The sequence below is a fragment of the Dendropsophus ebraccatus genome, chromosome 4 (assembly GCF_027789765.1).
Source record: "Dendropsophus ebraccatus isolate aDenEbr1 chromosome 4, aDenEbr1.pat, whole genome shotgun sequence".
In the NCBI taxonomy this organism is placed as follows: Eukaryota; Metazoa; Chordata; class Amphibia; order Anura; family Hylidae; genus Dendropsophus; species Dendropsophus ebraccatus.
The window spans coordinates 142976555-142995341 of NC_091457.1; the positions used below are offsets into that span (position 1 = coordinate 142976555).

The 18787-nt window shown below is 42.9% G+C and overlaps 1 long non-coding RNA gene across 3 annotated transcripts in view; it reads right to left on the reverse strand.

The window, feature by feature from the left end:
• Positions 1–333: 333 nt before the first annotated feature.
• LOC138790008 (uncharacterized) overlaps positions 334–18787 on the reverse strand; it is a 29293-nt gene continuing 10839 nt past the window's right edge. For all 3 annotated transcript variants that reach the window (XR_011362829.1, XR_011362828.1, XR_011362827.1), the window contains exon 3: positions 334–1414. This is a non-coding gene — a long non-coding RNA (uncharacterized lncRNA). The remainder of the gene's footprint in view (positions 1415–18787) is intronic.

Here is an 18787-nt window from a genome sequence, read left to right on the forward strand (position 1 = left end):
ACTTGGTTGAAATACAAACGACTGCAACGATCAGCTGACATGAACCATGTCGGCTGATCGTTGCCTTCTATTCAACGGGACGATTATCAGCCAAATACGGCCGATAATCGTTCCGTGGAATAGGGCTTTTAGGCTGTTGACCTGGTTAGAGGACAGATATTAGCAAGGGGAATAGGACATAACTACCATTGTGTACTATGGAAGCTTCTGTTGCAGCCAGATGTCTTACAGGCTGTGTTCACATCACATTGCTGATATGTCTTAAGAGTAAAATCCAGAGAGCTCCTAATGTACTCCTTATAGCGTCTGGATTCCAATGATTTCAAAATAATGTAGTATGCAACCGAATGAAAATGTAAAACAGCTGTTGTTTGTACACAGTGTGAACATAGCCTAAGGGCCCTATTCCACCGGACGATTATCGTTCAAATTATCGTTAAATCGTTCGAATCTAAACGATAAACGTTCGGTTGAAATGCAGTTAACGATTAACGACCGAACGAGAAATCGTTGATCACTTTATAAGACCTGTACCTATTTTTATCGTTGCTCGTTCACAAAACATTTGCAAATCGTTCGCATTGAATAAGACATCGTTCGGTCGTTCGCAATAGATACGAACGCAATAGCAAATAAATAGCGAAGAAAAAACGATCGCAATTACGATCATAAGTAACGATTATGGTTCCATGGAAATGAGTGAACGTTTTCAGGTCTTTCGCAATAGCGGTCGTTTGAGATCGTTAATCGTTAACGATTATGCAAACGATAATCGTCCCGTGGAATAGGGCCCTAAATGTGTCCCAGGGGTTTCATAAACCCAGTGGAGGCCTAGGAGGCTTTACATTGGCCTTTGCCTGACTAGTAGGTAAGTTTAGTCTATTATGCTATTCCTAATTTTTCTTTTATGTTAATTAATACAGCAGAATCCAGTCAAAAAAACACATACATACATACAGTATACAGAATATATTACTCCTCTCCATTATGCAGTAGACTGCCTCACAGGTTTCTCCTCAGCTTTTCTCTGGTGTACGTGTCACACAGCTCACCACCTAGAGGTGCAGTGCTCATCAATATGTCGGCACATGGTCTGCAGAGAGTACGAGCTGGCGTGTGTGTGTCTGACATAACAGGAGTACATCTATAGATAACCTTCCATATTTATGGGGGGGCTGGCTGCCTTACTTTACTGCACCATTATGCAGTAGTCCTCCCAACAGGTTTTCTCTTAGCCTTTCCCTGGTGCACGTGTTGCACTGTTCACCACCTGGATGTGCAGAGCTCATCAATATCCCGGCACATGGTCTGCTCTCCACAGAGCACAAAGCAGCAAATGAGACCGAGAGAGTGTGTTTGTCTTCTCATACAGGTGGTACATCTCCTCCCCAACTTTAATGTGCTGTCAAATCTCCTGGTGGGAAGAAAAAAAAATTTTTTTTTTGAGACTTTTCTATGTTTAGAGTTTCAAAAGTAAAATCATCTTTTCCAGCTGACCTCAGCAGGGTGGAAGTACATGGCTGCAGTAACAGTACCCTTATATACATCATATATTTGGACGCAGCAGATTTGCCGCTGACATTTCTGAGACTGAATAGGGCTCATGGAAATCCATTAAAAAACATGGATTCGGTCACTCACAGAAAGTTCTGGGACAAATGTGTGAATATGTTATTTATATGCAAACAATCACTTACTGAAGGCAAACGTGGTTAGTGGAAATACAATTACATACATAGCATCTTCAATAAATATATATATGTATGTATACACCAATGACATTCAACCACATAAACACATATAGTAGTACGAAACTCGGGTAACCCACAGCACAATATGTTACGGCATCACATATTTCTGACTACTATTTTGGCATTACAAGTATAATGTGCTTGGATTATAGCCCACAATGTTTTCATAAATGATGTGTGTATTACTATGCGGAGATGCAGCAATGTGTGGGAACATATTTTTTTGCACATAATGCATCACTTCTGTTTAATTCTGCAGTTTATGAAACATAGAACATATAATAATATTGTATAATATGTCTTTGGATGGTCTCAGCTAGAGATGTGAAGCACTTATTTTGCTCGGCACTCGGCTTATACGCCGGCTGCCTTTGATCTCTGTGCCGCTCCGCTCCAGGTGCCTGAAAAAGTTGGATCCAGTCCTGGGCAAAAAAGTTTCCAAGGACTGGATCCAGCTTTTCCAGGCACCAAGGACACAGCAGCAGGGATTGGCACAGAGATAAAAGGCAGCCGGCGTATAAGCTGAGTGCCGAGCCAACTAAGTGCTTCACTTCATTTCTAATAAAGTAAGACCATTCTAAAATCTTAAAATGTTATTAACGCCTTTACACCAATATTTTTTTATTGTTCATTTGGTTCCTACATACAAATCAGTAGTAATAATAATAATAATAATAATAATAATAATAATAATAATAAAATAATGAATAATATTTAAAAACTTCCTACCACTTTGATGTTATAAGCTATAATCAGACACCATCATTTATTGGCCGTAGCTTTGGCGTATTTACTTGAAAATACGACAAATTATGCAAATTATGTCTGTAATTTGGATAATATGTCCGTCTTTTGTTATCAAAATGACGGCCATCCACAAAGAGGTTGTGTGAACATAGCCATAAAGTCTGCATGATTTCTTCACATAGCTGCCAGTTCTGCTTCTGACTGCCTGGACTCTCTCTATGTTAGGATCCTTTTAGAAGCACAGATTTCTTGTCCATGGGGGCCGCAAACGAGTGCTAATCAGTGAGACTGGCTGCTTGTTTGCGGTGCCTTCACACAGCATGAGAAATCAAGCAGATGGGCTGAATGAATAATCCTTGTATTGTTCATGCAGCCCTGGAATATGTATATATCTGTGCTATCACTTTCCACATCACTAGCAGTCTATACTTACCAGCCACGCTGCTTGTGAACAACATTGTTACAGCATTGGACAGAGGACCACAGAAGCAGACGCCAAATCACAAGCAGCATGGCTGGTAAGTATACACTGCTGCTTGAGATCTGGAAACTGACAGCACCGATATACTGTATACACAGGCACAAGAGATGTGATCAGCCGATAATCGGGCTTCTTAACACCAGTTTTGAGTGTTGAGAGGAGGGAAACCATCCTGTACTCCAGGGAGGGCAAATCAGGCTGTACAGATATAATCTTATTGGCTGTCTTTAATGGTGGCCATACCTATACAATAGCTGTTGACCTGATATTTGTTTTGTCAAATGTAATAACTCTCAATCCTCTATACAACTGAACAGAAAATGGAGGGGTAATCTGCTGCTAGATTCCTCTGGCAGCAGCCTATTTCTCCTACAACTAAAGAATCAGGAAGTTGAAATCCAACCTCATCTGAGTCTCAGAAAAGTCAGGAGGCTAACCATACACTATAGACAACTCATCCAATCAAAATTGGGCATGTTTTTTTCCAATGTGTATGGGGGTAGAGAGGAGAACAAATAGCACAGTATTAGTGACTGTCAGCACAAGGGAGCAGAGTAGAGATAAGCGAACCTGGAGCATGCTAGAGTCCATCCGGACCCGATCAATCGGCATTTGATTAGCGGTGGCTGCTGAAGTTGGATAAAGCTCTAAGGTTGTCTGGAAAACATGGATACAGCCAATGACTATATCCAGGTTTTCTACATAGCCTTAGGGCTTTATCCAACTTCAGCAGCCACCGCTAATCAAATGCTGAAAGTTCGGGTTCTGATGGACTCAGATTGCGCAGATTTGAAGTTTCAGAGTCAAAGCAAATCAAATCTGGGCCATCAAATCTGCTGCGGATCCTGTAAGTGTACACGCACCCTAAGGTCATGTTCACACATAGTAAAACAGGGTCACAGAACGGTCGGTGTTACTGATGATGATCCCGGCCGGTACTGCAGTAAGGACCAGATAATCTTCACTACTATGTCCGAATTCCCCGCTGGACACAGCTGCACACACTCCATTGAGTGAACTGACAGGTTCTCTGCGGCCACTATTCAATCAATAGCGGGAGCATAGACATGTCAGTTTTTTGCGGCGCCGCTAGGGATCCCGGCCGGAGTGTATACTATGTGTATACACTCCAGATGGGATTCCCTCTAATTGCACTGCATATAGGCTGTGTATTAATCACGGCCATTGTTACAAATCGACAACAATGTCCGTGATAAATACACAACTTACACAAGTTCACACAACTTACACAAATACACAACTTACACAAGTTCACACCTACAGGATACGCAGCAGATCTGCAGCAGATTTGATGGTGCAGATTTGATGCTGTGTTCAGTTATTTAAATGAAATCTGCTGCGGATCTGCTGCGGATCCGCAGCAGAAAATACGCTGCGGATCCGGTAAGTGTGAACATACCCTTAAAGAGGAAATCGTTGCAGGAATGAACATGTGCCCACATCTCAGAGCTAGTGAAGGCAGCAGCATCCTGGATTGACAGACATTAATGTTTCACCAGGAAGGACATATACACATAAGAAAAACCTGAAAGCAGCTTAGTGCTGATTTTGGATCATTGCCTTCTAAGTTTTGGCACAACCATGTTTCTCCTTATCCACACAATGGTGTCAGTCTCACTGTCAGAGAGTCCCAAAGCCTAACAGAATTACTCATGCATAAATAAGCACTGTCACTTTAAAGAACTTTTGATGTGTCCTAGAGAGCTTTCAAAATTTCAAAAATTGTGATTGTTCCAGGTCTGGGTGTTCATATCCCCACTATTCTGTAGAGCAAGAAGGAGTGCAGTATCACCTCTATCGCTTTATGCCTTTTTCTTCTTGCTGTAGGAGACGGACGGCTATAGCTAGAGATCATAATTTTTGACATCTCTCTGGGACATGACATAGCATATCCAACCAGTGCTGGACCGGCCCACCAGAGGACCGGATGATCCTCCAGTGGGCCCCCAGGTTTAGAACCTGCTATAACACTGATTGACATAATGTTTCTCACTGGTTCTTCATTGGTGGGCCCCAGATACCCCAGTCCGACGAGCATCGTATCACTACTCCTGTGGCAGCCAAATGTTCCTGTAGGTCCTTGGCAAGGATGTTGGTTTTGCATATCTGATCACACAGTTCTATTGTACATTTGCTTGACCTTCCAGTCCTTTTCATAATGCTATTTCAGACAGAGGATAATGCAAGCAGGAAGAGTTACACCAGGTTTTTATAGACATTTGCCTTGGGAGTTGATTATCTTTATTTTTGGATCCTCAATCGTCGGCTAAGAAGAACATGAGTTCTTGTTGTGTATAAGCACAACACCATGAAAGGCATAAAAAGTAACAGAAATTCTAAAGTCCTGATTTTTTTCTCCCACCTTATTTAGATTAAAATCTAGCGATATAAATTTTGGAGGCTTTAAAATTAGAAGGGCATCAACATTTTATATTTCATATTTTTCCTACTATGCTAAATTTAGAAAGTAGGCAATCATCCATTTAAAGGGGTTACCCAAGATTAAAAAAATATAGTTGCTTTCTTCAAAAAAAAAAGGGCCACCCCTATCCTCAGGCTGTGTACTGTATTACAACTTGACTCTATTCACTTCAAAGGAAGTGAGCTGCAATACTACAAACAAACTGAAAAGAAGAGCAGCGCTGTTTCTGGAAGGAATGAGATAGGTTTTTTTAATCATTAAGAATCCCTTTAAATTTGTTACAATGTGTCAAATTTAAGATTTGATTGTATTAGTCTTTTTATGTAAAAATTAAGAAAACTTCAGCTGCCCTGACAGCCGTTGGAGCCTAGGGTTGCGGCACAGTGCTGTAAAGCAGGGACACCCCTCCATCTGTTGCAAAACTACAATTCCCATAATGCCTGGACAGCCAAAGGTTTCTCATTCCTGCTGCAAAGAGTGATCAAATTATTTCACTTAAAGGAGAAGTCCAGCAATTTTTTTTTATTAAACTATTGTATTGCCCCCCCCCCCCCCAAATTATACAAATCACCAATATACACTTATTATGGGAAATGTACATAAAATGTTTTTTTTTTCCCTGCACTTACTACTGCATCAAGGCCTCACTTCCTGGATAACATGTTGATGTCACTTCCTGGATAACATGTTGATGTCACTTCCTGGATAACATGGTGATGTCACTTCCTGGATAACATGGTGATGTCACAACCCAACTCCCAGAGCTGTGGGCTGTGGCTGCTGGAGAGGATCATGGCAGGGGGACACTGAGGGACACAGGGCACTGAAGGGACACTGAGCATCTCTCTGCCATCATACTCTCCAGCAGCCACAGCCTGCACAGCTCTGGAAGTCAGGTCGTGACATCACCATTTTATCCAGGAAGTGAAGCCTTGATGCAGTAGTAAGTGCAGGGAAAAAAGCTTTTTATATGCATTTCCCGTAATAAGTGTATATTGATAATTTGTATAACTTTTGGGGGGGGGGCAATACAAAACTTTAATAACTTCTACTTTAAAGGGCCAGTTCACACAGAGTAAAATCAGCGGAATTCCGCAGCGGAGCTCACCACCGCAGAATCCCGCCTGCCGTCTGTTTCAAAGGGATGGTTCGCGGGCTGTCCCATTGAACCAGACGGCCGGTGGGATTCTGCAGTGGTGAGCTCCGCTGCGGAATTCCGCCGATTTTACTCTGAGTGAACTCGCCCTAAAAGACTATGTATAATATTTTTGTCCCCCAACTAACCACACACTAAGTGAATAATGTACTGTTCTTTGTATGATACATATGAATTACAAGAGAATGTGAAAAAAGTGAACAACCTGCTGTTAGGCTGTATACATAAGGACCACTGCTCTTTCCATATACACAGCCAGTTGATATGTAAGCAATAACAGATGGAGTGGCAGCATGGTGAAATGTAAGCAAAGACAGCAGTACATATTATTTTTAGTCATACAGCTACAACACAAGTTTGTTGCTTGGCTGAGTCCCAGTGGTACATAGCACAAGTAGACAAAGTGAGATAAAAGACCCTATAATTACTATTATACATGGAGGATTGCATCAAGGGCAAAGTGGATGAGCGCACCCTTTAGATCTGTGCCAAGTTAAGGGGAAAGAGTGGGAGGATGCACATAAAGGACAAACTAAATTGCTTTCTGTGCTCAATAGTACGACCTCTAAGGACAGCTTTAGAAGACGCCTAAAATAAACTGATATCCAGACATAACCAGATGGTCATGTAAGAAAATGTTCCCACTCCTGAACTCCTATTATTCCTATAGTAATTCTGACAACTTGGGGTGATCACCAATTTCTTTCTATACTACAAGTTGTCTAGGGGACGTTAGTCAGCATCATTGACATAATATTAGCTATGCTTTGTTAAAGGGTGTCTACAAACACTTTCACACCATGTGACGGATACTTTTGTTATATTTCAGCCAATGTCCAGCAAAACACATTTTTAAGTCATATGCAAATTAGCTATTTGGTGCACTTGGGGGGTGTCTGTACCTCTCGGTGCACCACTACACCCACCCTTAACACTTCCCGCTCATCTTTATGGTTATTAATGTATTGATGACATCCAATGGATTACCAATACATCAATTTATATTTACAGTAATGATATCATAATATGACATTATAATTTTAAATGGACACTGTCATAAAAAAAAAACAACTCTTGTCATGTCAAAAGTTTTTTTCAGTTGTGGTCTGAGTGTTCACTCCCGGGCTCAGTCTCATTTACCAACCACTACGCGTTCACTTCCAGCTCAGTGTCATTTTCTGACCACATAGACTTGGTCTCTCTCCGCTTGTAAGTTTCTGTATGTCTATGCGGCCGCCCAGGTCAGATAACATAGAGACAAAGATTGTCGGGAGATAAAGAACACCTGGCCCATCCAGTCTGGCCTTATAGTATTTATGGATGGATATTAGATATATATATATATATATATATATATATATACATACCAGGCAGGTTTACATTCAGTTATTGTAGATTTACCAACCACATCTGCAGGAAGTTTGTTCCAAGCATCTACTACTCTTTCCCCCAACTAACCTCTTACTGTGTCCTCTTGTTCTAAAAATATTTCCCTCCTGAACCTCCTTATTTGGTCCTGTTTAAAGGTTTGCGACTAGAGATGAACATACCTCGAGCATGCTTGAGTCGATCTGAACCTGAACTTTCGGCATTTGATTAGCGGTGGCTGCTGAAGTTGGATAAAGCCCTAAGACTATGTGGGAAACATGGATATAGTCATTGGCTGTATCCATGTTTTCCAGACAACCTTACAGCTTTATCCAAGTTCAGCAGCCCCAGCTAATCAAATGCCGAACGATCGGGTTCGGATCGACTCGAACCCGAACCCGGTTTGCTAATCTCTATTTGCAATCATGTCCCCCCTTTCCCTTCTTTCCTCCAGACTATACAGATTCAAATCCTTAAGTCTTTCCTGATAAGTTTTTGTGTAGCCCGTCTTTGGACCCAAAGATATAAGAGACCACGCAGTGCATGAAATTCCCTTGGCTCCTTCTCCTGATCATGTATGAAAGTTTAGAATACAACCGATCAAAACTTTTGACATGTCAAAAGTTTTTTTTCATTGCAGGCACTCTTTAACCCCTTAAGGACAGATTCTGAAATGTCTTAAGGACCGGGCCAATTGTCACTTTTGCGTTTTCGTTTTTTCCTCCTCACCTTCTAAGGTCCATAACTCTTTTATTTTTCCACCCACATGGCCATGTGAGGACTTTTTTTTTTCAGGAACAGGTGTACTTTGTAATTAGTTTAGAAGTGGTAAGGATCCGGCACTCCAAATGGTGGATTAAAAATCAAAATTTTATTAAATCATGTCTAAAAATCAGCTGAGCAACTCATGCTGTGTGGCCTGAAGGACTGACGCGTTTCGCGCATGCGCGCTTAGTCATAGTCTAGTGGTTAGTATGTGAACGGAGATTTAAAAACAAATGATGGCCAATAGGGTGTCTCCCAGTGCACATGTATGCAGGTGGGATGGGTGCGTGCAATCAGTAATGTGATCCTGCTTGAGCACTGCTTGGTTAGCACTACGGCCAATTCACATTGCAAGAAATAAGTTCACTGAGCGTGACCATGTGATATATGTATATTAACAATCATGATGTGATGCGGAGGATAGATCGTGGAGTGTGAGAACCCTAGGAGAGAAACTGTGCGAGTGGGTGGATAACCTGCTACAACCGTTGGTCCAGCGGGTCCCGGGTTACCTCCAGGATAGTGGCACGGTTCTTAGAGCTTTTGATGGTTACACATGGTCAGACCAGAATCAATGGCTTAGCTGTGACATCACAGCGCTTTATTCCTCCATACCTCATAATCAAGCCTTGGAAGCGCTAGCTCACCACCTTTATAAGTACAGCAATTACAGCTGCGACTTAAGAGAATACATATTGGAAGTCACATCATTTCTTTTGCGACACAATTATTTTTCTTTCAATGGTGAATTCTTCCTGCAAACCAGGGGCGCCCCCATGGGGGCCAAATTCTCACCTACTTTGGCTGGACTTTTTGTTGCGTGGTGGGAAGAAAAATTTATATTTACCAGCTCCAACCCATTTTCCCCTGCCATACGGTGGTACGGTCGTTTTATTGACGACGTGCTCATCGTGTGGCAGGGGAGAATATCTGACATTGCTGCCTTTGTAGAATACTGTAACAAAAATGATAATAATCTTAGATTCACTTGTCACAAATCCAACATGTATACCATTTTTGGACATCCACCTAAAGGCAGATGTGGACACGGGTCTGGTCCATACATCCCTGTTCCGTAAGCCCACTGCGGGCAATACAATACTACATGCTGAGAGTAGTCACCCCCTACACAGAGTTAAAGCAATACCGGTGGGTGAACTCACCCGCATTAAGAGGGTCTGCTCGGAACCTAATGTATACTCTGAACAACCTAAAGAGGCTTGCGCTAGGATGAAAAAAAGAGGATATATAAAAAAACACTACCTGGAAAGAGCAGAAAAAATTGTGCAAACAAAAAATAGATCCGACCTATTAAGAGGAAGAAGAAAAGAAGAACAAAACAAGGAACAAACATCACAAACACCCGTAACTTTCTCCACGCGATTTTCTATAGAATATAAAGAAATTACTAAAATAGTTCAATGGAACATTAATATCTTAAGACAAGATGCAATACTTAGCGCAATACTTGACGAGGGCATACACTGCGTAGCACGTAGAGGACGCACCTTATGGGATGATCTATCCTCCAGCACCTTACCCACACTGAAAATCTCCACAAATGAAAAAGACAAACTTAAAGGAAACTACAAGTGTGGTTCACCTCGGTGCAATATGTGCAGACATTGCAAAAACACTAAGGAATACACCAACAGTACTAACACAAAGACATACAATATTGGTGACTTCATTAACTGTGAAAAGGACCATGTCATCTATATTATAGAGTGTGGAGTGTGCAAATTAAAATATGTCGGCTGCACGACAAGAAAATTAAAGAAAAGAATCAGTGAACATTTAACCGACATCAGAAAGGGCTCTAACCTACACTGCTCTGGTGCAGCAAAACATTTTATAGACGTACATAATGGGAACACTTCACACTTTACCTTCTACGGGATCAAACACATTGCTGTACCCCAGAGGGGAGGCAACAGACAAGAACTACTCCGCAACAAGGAAGCTGAATACATCTTTAAATTGGACACAAGAATCCCCCTTGGACTCAATTACAAGAATGACCTTTTATATCATTACATAAATTAACTTTTATATTATTTTTGTAATATGGGCATATTGTAATACCATTAATTATCACTTACGATATACACACTGTCATCAACAGTTCCATATTACCAAGTATCGTTCCATCATCATTGCATGTACATCTCCACACTCTCACATATCCATGTGTTTGTGGATATGCACACATTCTATTATCCACATATACATTCTAAATTCTGTGTCAACCCAACATTATGTCATGTAGCAATGTGCAACCCTTGTTGATATGTGAATACATTATAGATACGTAGACACACAGATATATATATCATTATTTCATTTATAACAAAGGGTTGCACTCTTCATGCACACATAGTGTTACCATTCATGCACGTCATTACCATTCATGCACGTCATTACAGCGAATCTAAAAACAGGAACAGGGCTTACATTATGCACACTGACCTGCCTATAGAGGGTCTACTCTAGGAGCGATGTTCATACTGTGCGGCTTAGTTACATCATATATGATAGAACTTGGCATCCTATTGCATTAACACACAACTTAGCCGCCAAACACGCTCCAATGTGGATTATGTGTTCTCACACTCCACGATCTATCCTCCGCATCACATCATGATTGTTAATATACATATATCACATGGTCACGCTCAGTGAACTTATTTCTTGCAATGTGAATTGGCCGTAGTGCTAACCGAGCAGTGCTCAAGCAGGATCACATTACTGATTGCACGCACCCATCCCACCTGCATACATGTGCACTGGGAGACACCCTATTGGCCATCATTTGTTTTTAAATCTCCGGTCACATACTGACCACTAGACTATGACTAAGCGCGCATGCGCGAAACGCGTCAGTCCTTCAGGCCACACAGCATGAGTTGCTCAGCTGATTTTTAGACATGATTTAAAGGGGTTGTCCGGCGATAAAAAATTATTCACAGAATAACACACATTACAAAGTCATACAACTTTGTAATGTATGTTATGTCTGTGAATGGCCCCCTTCCCCGTGTTTCCCCCCACCCACGCTAGACCCGGAAGTGTGGTACATTATACTCACCGCATCTCGTGTCGTCCACGGTCTCCGATCGTCAGCAGTGACGTCTTCTTCGGGAGGCCGGCGGATCTTCCCGAGTGCCGGCCACCCTCTGCAGCGTCATCCGAAGCTCAGCCGCGATTGGCTGAGCACAGTTATGCTCAGCCAATCGTGGCTGAGCTTCGGATGACGCTGCAGAGGGGGGCCAGCACTCGGGAAGATCCGCCGGCCTCCCGAAGAAGACGTCACTGCTGAGGATCGGAGACCGTGGTCGGCACGTGACAGGTATGTATAGCGCACCACACTTCCGGGTACACGGGTGGGGGGTGGGGGGACACGGGGAAGGGGGCCATTCACAGACATAACATACATTACAAAGTTGTATAACTTTGTAATGTGTGTTATTCTGTGAATAATTTTTTATCGCCGGACAACCCCTTTAATAAAATTTTGATTTTTAATCCACCATTTGGAGTGCCGGATCCTTACCACTTCTAAACTATTTACTTGCCGACGGACAGCCACCGCCAGGAACCGTGCACCCTCCTATATGCGCTGGGACCCCAACGGACACATGAGGAGGTGAGCTGATTTCCACCATTTACTTTTGTGTACTTTGTAATGGCATCTTTCAATCTGCCATAAAATGAATGACGGAACTCCCAAAATATCATTAATGGGGTAAATTTGGGTCAAAAAATGCGATTCCGCAAATTTTGGGGGGTTCCATGTTTACATAATGTACTTTACGGTAAAACTGGCATTTTTTTCTTTATTCTATAGATCAGTCTGAACACAGCGATCTGCATGTTTACTAGGTTTTCTAACGTTTTACTATTTTTATTAGCAGTAGGACTCTTTTTTTTGCAAATGGGTATATTTAAAATGGTCCTATTGTGACTCCTATAGCGCTTTTATATTTCCACCTACGGGGTCATATGGGGCATCATTTTTTGCGCCATGATCTCTAGTTTTTATTAGTAACATCTTTTTCTAGATCAGACGTATTGATCACTTTTTATAATTTTTTTTTATACATAAAAAGTAATTTAAAAAAAGCAATCCCTGCAGTTTTTTTACCACTTTTTGTTCACACCGTTCACCATGCGGGAACAATAAAGTATTATTTTAATAGATTGGATAATTACACACGCTACGGTAAATATGTTAATTAACTTTATTATTTTTATATGTTTTATGTAAAATAGGGATGAGCGAACTTTTGAAAGTTCGGTTCGATCCAGTGAACTTTCGTGAAGTTCGGATTCGTACGAACCGAACCTAAAACCTATATGACTCCCTGCTGCACTGCAGAGAAAAGGTTCCTCCCTTTGTGGGCTACAACACTTCCCACCGTTAGTTGACCGTGGCTCAGCCAGTCATATATATCCTACCTGATGGTCTGGAGGAGCTCCTGCCCACTGTGGCTCTGTTCACCCAGGCTCACAAAATGGAGGACAGCCTGAGAGCGCCGGGCCTGACATTGTTGGTAAGACACCGGGGCGCGTTTAAACGTCGCGGTTAATGGCAGGCGGCCCGTAAGATCACGGTCACCCGCCATTGAGGGTGAGGGCCTGGCTGCAGATAGCAGCCGGTCCTCACCGGCTACGAGACGAGCGCAGCTTGTGAGCCCGCTCCATAGCCCGAGACCGCGCAAGGGCGTACATTTACACCCTCCTGCCTTAAGGCCCAGGCAGCGGGGGCGTAAATGTACGCCTGCTGTCCTTAAGGGGTTAATACATGGCATTCTATTGGTACAAAGAAATACAGAGGTTTTCCATGGTAACCTAAACATCTTGATAAATATAACAGAGATGTAACAGTAATTACCATGAAACGTGTGTTCTAATGGTGTCAGTGCAAAGAACAACTGCGACAACCATGTGTACCCTGTTGGCAGTGACATCATAGTCACTATTATGACAACCTGAAGATTCTTAGGTTGATAAAGGATACCATGCCAACTTAGTGGTTTCCAAGGTGAGGATGACATCATATGGGTTAACTTGCTAACTAGCTTTCCTACATAAGGTAACAAACTGACTCTCTAGTGCCACCTATAGGTAGATACCCTGATATTATGTTGTGCTTTAGTACACAGCATATATAAGTACTTATCTTTGCACGGTTAAGGGCCTTTTACACAGGTTGGTTATCGTGCAGTAAATGGTTAAACCATTCAAATTTAATCAATAAACTTCTGGTAAACGCAGCATCACACGGCAAATAAAAATGTCTTTGTATGCCATTGATCCCATGTTTTGAGCTGACCTCAAAACCATTGTTAATCGTTCTAAAGTCTTTTAGGGCAACTTCACACATACCTGATCACACATACTATGGATCCTGGTAGTGTGAAGTGAATGGGTCACATACCCGCAGCGGAATTTTCATTCCACTGCCAGTATGTGACCTGGCCACTTTAAGCCCCCGCATCCCGCTGCCCACATGCCACAGCATACATAACCTGCTCGGTGCCACAGCGCCTCACACATAGCTGCGGCACCGAGAAGGTAATGAATGCTGCGGGTCGCGGGATGGGGGGGGGGATAAAGGGGCCGGGCCACATACTCGCAGCGTGAAATCCGCTTAGTGTATATGAGCACATATACTTCTATCGCACTTACAATCGTATTAACTTTTCTTAGCGATTAAGGTTCTTGTCCTAACGCCAGAAGGAGCAAGTGACGCCGACCTGTCAGGTCAGCGCTCGCTTGCTCCTCCTTGCTTGCCTGCTGCCGGCTCTATTACAGGCACAGACAGCGAGGGGGGTGGGGCGTGAGGACAATCTTCAGTTAGGAGATAGCGGCTGTGTGCTGCTGCTGCTCCTGTTACACGGAGGAATGGCCAGCAGACCGTCGCTATCGTTGAAGTTTTTTTCTTTTTAACATGATGAAAGGGAAGGAACAACCGACATCATGCATTTCAGCATCACTAGCTATTATACCAAGCGATTATCAGCCGTAATGGCTGATAATCGGCCAAATACAGCCAATAATCGCTTGGTGTAATAGGGTCTTTATTAGCTATTATTGGAATAGCCTTTCACTTCATTTGGGGCTCCTAAATAGCTAAATCAATGTACCCTCTCTTCTTGGTGTTTCTATTATTTCTGCTCCTCCATGCCCTATCACTTGTCTGTTGTTTTATTTATTTAGTTAGTTTATTTTATGTTCATTGTACGTTCATGTGTAGCGATGTTAAAATGTTGTTGTAGTGCTGAACATTTTGAGGTCCATGTCCCCCTACCCATATATGTGCTTGATATTGTACAGTGCCGCGTTCCCGTCTGCAGTGTGCGTCACAGTACATTGTATATCTCTTTTCGTCTACTTGTAAATAAGGCTATTTTCAGTCAGAAAAAAAAATGGTTGTTCCCATGACAACCGTAGCATTCTAATGGTCGTCAAACAACTATGACATTAGATGAGTTACCATAGCAGTAGTGAATATAGTTGTTATTATAACTAATGCTCTCAAAGCTCTGATGCAAAAACAACTGGGAAAACATTTGAAGCCAATGCAAAAAAGTCATTGTAATTTACGCTTTTTTAAAAATAATTTTGTACAGTAATTACATTACGTAATTAAATCCAGCATGGTACCATGGTTATTACAAAAATACCACTTACACCATACTTACTTACTTACCATATTACACCAATACCACTATTCACACTATTCGCTGTGACCAATATACAGACAAAAACAAGAAAGAGCAAACAGCAACCTGCAAGAGTTAGGATTTACCATCTATACTCCCTGCCGTCATACATGATAAATAACTGCTCTAAAGTTTTGTTTTTTTAAATGAGATTCTTAGCAAACCATTGGATCAAATAGAGTGTACCATCTGACCATGTTAAGGTGACCTCAGAGAGATGGTTCCTACCCTGACACTGGCCTCTCTTGGGCTCACATTAAGCCTACAAACTGGGCATGTAGGATTCAACTAATCTTTGTTTAAAACACCCACAGGAGATGGGTGGAGTGTAAGTTAAAAGGAGGTATCCACACACCCCACATACCACTACTCACACTATGCAGGAAAAACATATATATATATATATATATATATATATATATATATATATATATATAATGTTAGTTTCCTGAGTACCCTTTCAAAGGTGTATTCCCATCTCAGCTTCTTATCCCCATGGGGGTGCCATAGATCCCCTCCATCGATAATGAGTGGAGCAATTCATTGTGGAGAGATTAGGGTCCTAGTATTCAGACCCCCAGCGATCAGCTTGCTTTTCCCCATCCCTATTGACCTGACTTGCCTCATTCTGCTTGATCTTGGATATTTCATGCACTGACATTGGCCTGACCCTTTGACCCTGCCTAATGGTATTGTGTCTGGATCTGATGTAACCTGCCCACTATCTACCCAGATCCATTCCCGATATAACTCCAAGCCCATCTTGCTAGCAGCTACACAGAAGTGAATTAAGGACTATTCTGGGGAGTGCAACCTAGGTATCTGACTGATAAATTGTATGCCTTGTTTTGGCACATTAGTGAAGAACAGGAAACTACCTTAAGGCCAGTTTTACACATACCGCATTGCAGCGGATTTCACACTGTGAGTTCCGTAGAGAAATCTGCTGTGATACTCTGTCCTGCCGTTTCCTATGAATCTAAATTCTCGGAGTGGATTTTCATTCCGCTGCGAGAATGTAGCCCCCTGCCCATTTAGCCTATCAGCTGCCAGGTTAATACAATACCTGGCCACACTCCAGCTTGCATCTCTGGCCCCCTGGCCTTAGTCAATCGGTGCGCTGTCCCACCGCAGCCACTGATTGGTTGAGTGGAACAGCAGTAACCTGGGACTGCAGTGAACCGCAATTCGGAGCGTCAAAATCATGAAACTGATCTAAAGGGAACCTGTCATCCTGGAAGAGCAAGCTGAACCCACCCGACCCCTGGATATAGTCCCCCATACTTACCCCCTCCTGCCGATTCCACTTCCGACGCCAGTCCTGCTGCCGGAAAATCGCTGCCGCTCCTCTGTGCACTTATAATGCAAATGCTCACTGGAGCAGTGAGAAAAACACAAGGAAAACAACATAATGGATGTCGTTTTTAAGGCCACTTTCACAAGGCAGTATGATGTCCTTATTTTGCCTTAGTATTTGTAAGTCAAGCAATGAATCCTACTAAAAAGGCACACAGAGCAAAGCAAGTCAACATGAAAGGTTATACCTTTATTAATTCACTTCACAATATAAACAATCATTATAGAATGAGCACAAAAAGCAGCAGCCTCAGGGGCTATGTATGCATTACAGAAGTAAATAAGCTTGAATAGCAAGTATGACAATAGAACATGAATAAATATAACTTCATGTTAAAGGCAAATAAGAATAGATGTAAAACTGGAAATAACATTGCCTTAGGGTCCTATTCCACGGGCCGAGGAGGGCCCAATCAACGATGTAAACGAGCGGCGATCTGCTAGATCGCAGCTCGTTTACTGGGCCTATTCCACGGCCCGATGATCGTTGAGCGAGAGCTGCAAGGACATCGTTACCGATGTCCTTGCAGCATCATACATTACCTGTCCAGGCTTCTTCTCCGCGCTGTCTTCATCCCCGGGTCCCGCGCGCTCTATCTTCAGAATGGCCGGTCAGCTGACAGGCCACACTCAGCCAATCACAGGCCGCGGCGATTCTGAAGACAGAGCGTGCGGGACCCGGGGATGAAGACAGCGCGGAGAAGAAGCCTGGACAGGTAATGTATGCTGCTGCTGCTTGTCAAATCGTCGGTCGCCCGCCGCGCACCGCTATTCAACCATAGCGATGCGCGCGGGGGGGGGGGAACGATGATTTTAGGTCTGGCCCTAAGTGAACGATCAGCCAATGACACGATCATCGGCTGATCGTTCTCTCTATTTCACCGAACGATAATCGGCCGAATCGGGCCAAATGGGGCTGATCCGACCGATTATCGTTACTGTGGAATAGGGCCCTTAAAGGGGTACTCCAGAGAATAAAATGTAAATCAGCTGGTGTCAGGCTGGGGGGGGGGGGGCTGCCCGGGTGATCGCTGATCGTCCGGGCAGTCCATAGGATACAGCAGCGTCTGCTGCCGATGCTCCTATTCAACGGAGCGACGGCAGCAGATCGCTGCTATATCAGTCGCTTGTTTTTCAACATGTTGAAAAACAAGTGACTGCAACGATCAAACGACATGAACGATGTCGGCTGATCGTTGCACTCTATTCCACGGGACGATTATCGTTCGTAGCGGCCGATATTCGGTCCGTGGAATAGGGCCTTAAGGCTATATCCATATTTTCCAGGACTCCCTACAGCTGCATCCAACTTCTTTAGTCAGGGGTGTCCAAATGTGACACAATCGGACTCGAGCATGCAAGTGTCACTGTCCTTATAACTTTAAAAATATAAAAATCTAAATCAGCAGTAGATGTGATATAAACCAAGTTTGCAATTTACATTCATTATTTTTTTTTAGTTATCATGGAAAGCACGGCACTTTCTGTTTTGCCTTTTTTTTTTCAAAAAACAGGAAACAGTCAGTCCAGTGTATTCCAGGCCATCTGAGCGCTCAGAGAGAAGGCAGTCATGTGACCAGGGCCGTATTTACCACTAGGCATCCGTGGTCCGGTGTCTAGGGCAGCACCTTGCATGGGGGCAGCACCAGGGAGCAGGGGGAAGGAAACAACTTTTTTTTAAATTCTTTTAGCCTCCCCCCTCTCGTTCAGACTTGCCAGTAAATCTAGTGTCTTTTCGAGGGAGGGGGGCATGGTGGTATTGGTCAGGTCTGGTGTAGCGGTATTATCCAGTCACAGTATGGCGTTATTATAGATTATTGGCCAATGGCCATACACCTATTGGTTACCGCATGAGGGTCTGGTTTTGGCTTCATGTGGTGATGTACAGTAAATGTGGGAACGCGGCCTAAGACTGATCAGATATAAATATGATATTCAGGAAAAAAAATCATGATGCTAGTTGGTGAATGCCTAGGGCAGCAGCAGCTGGTA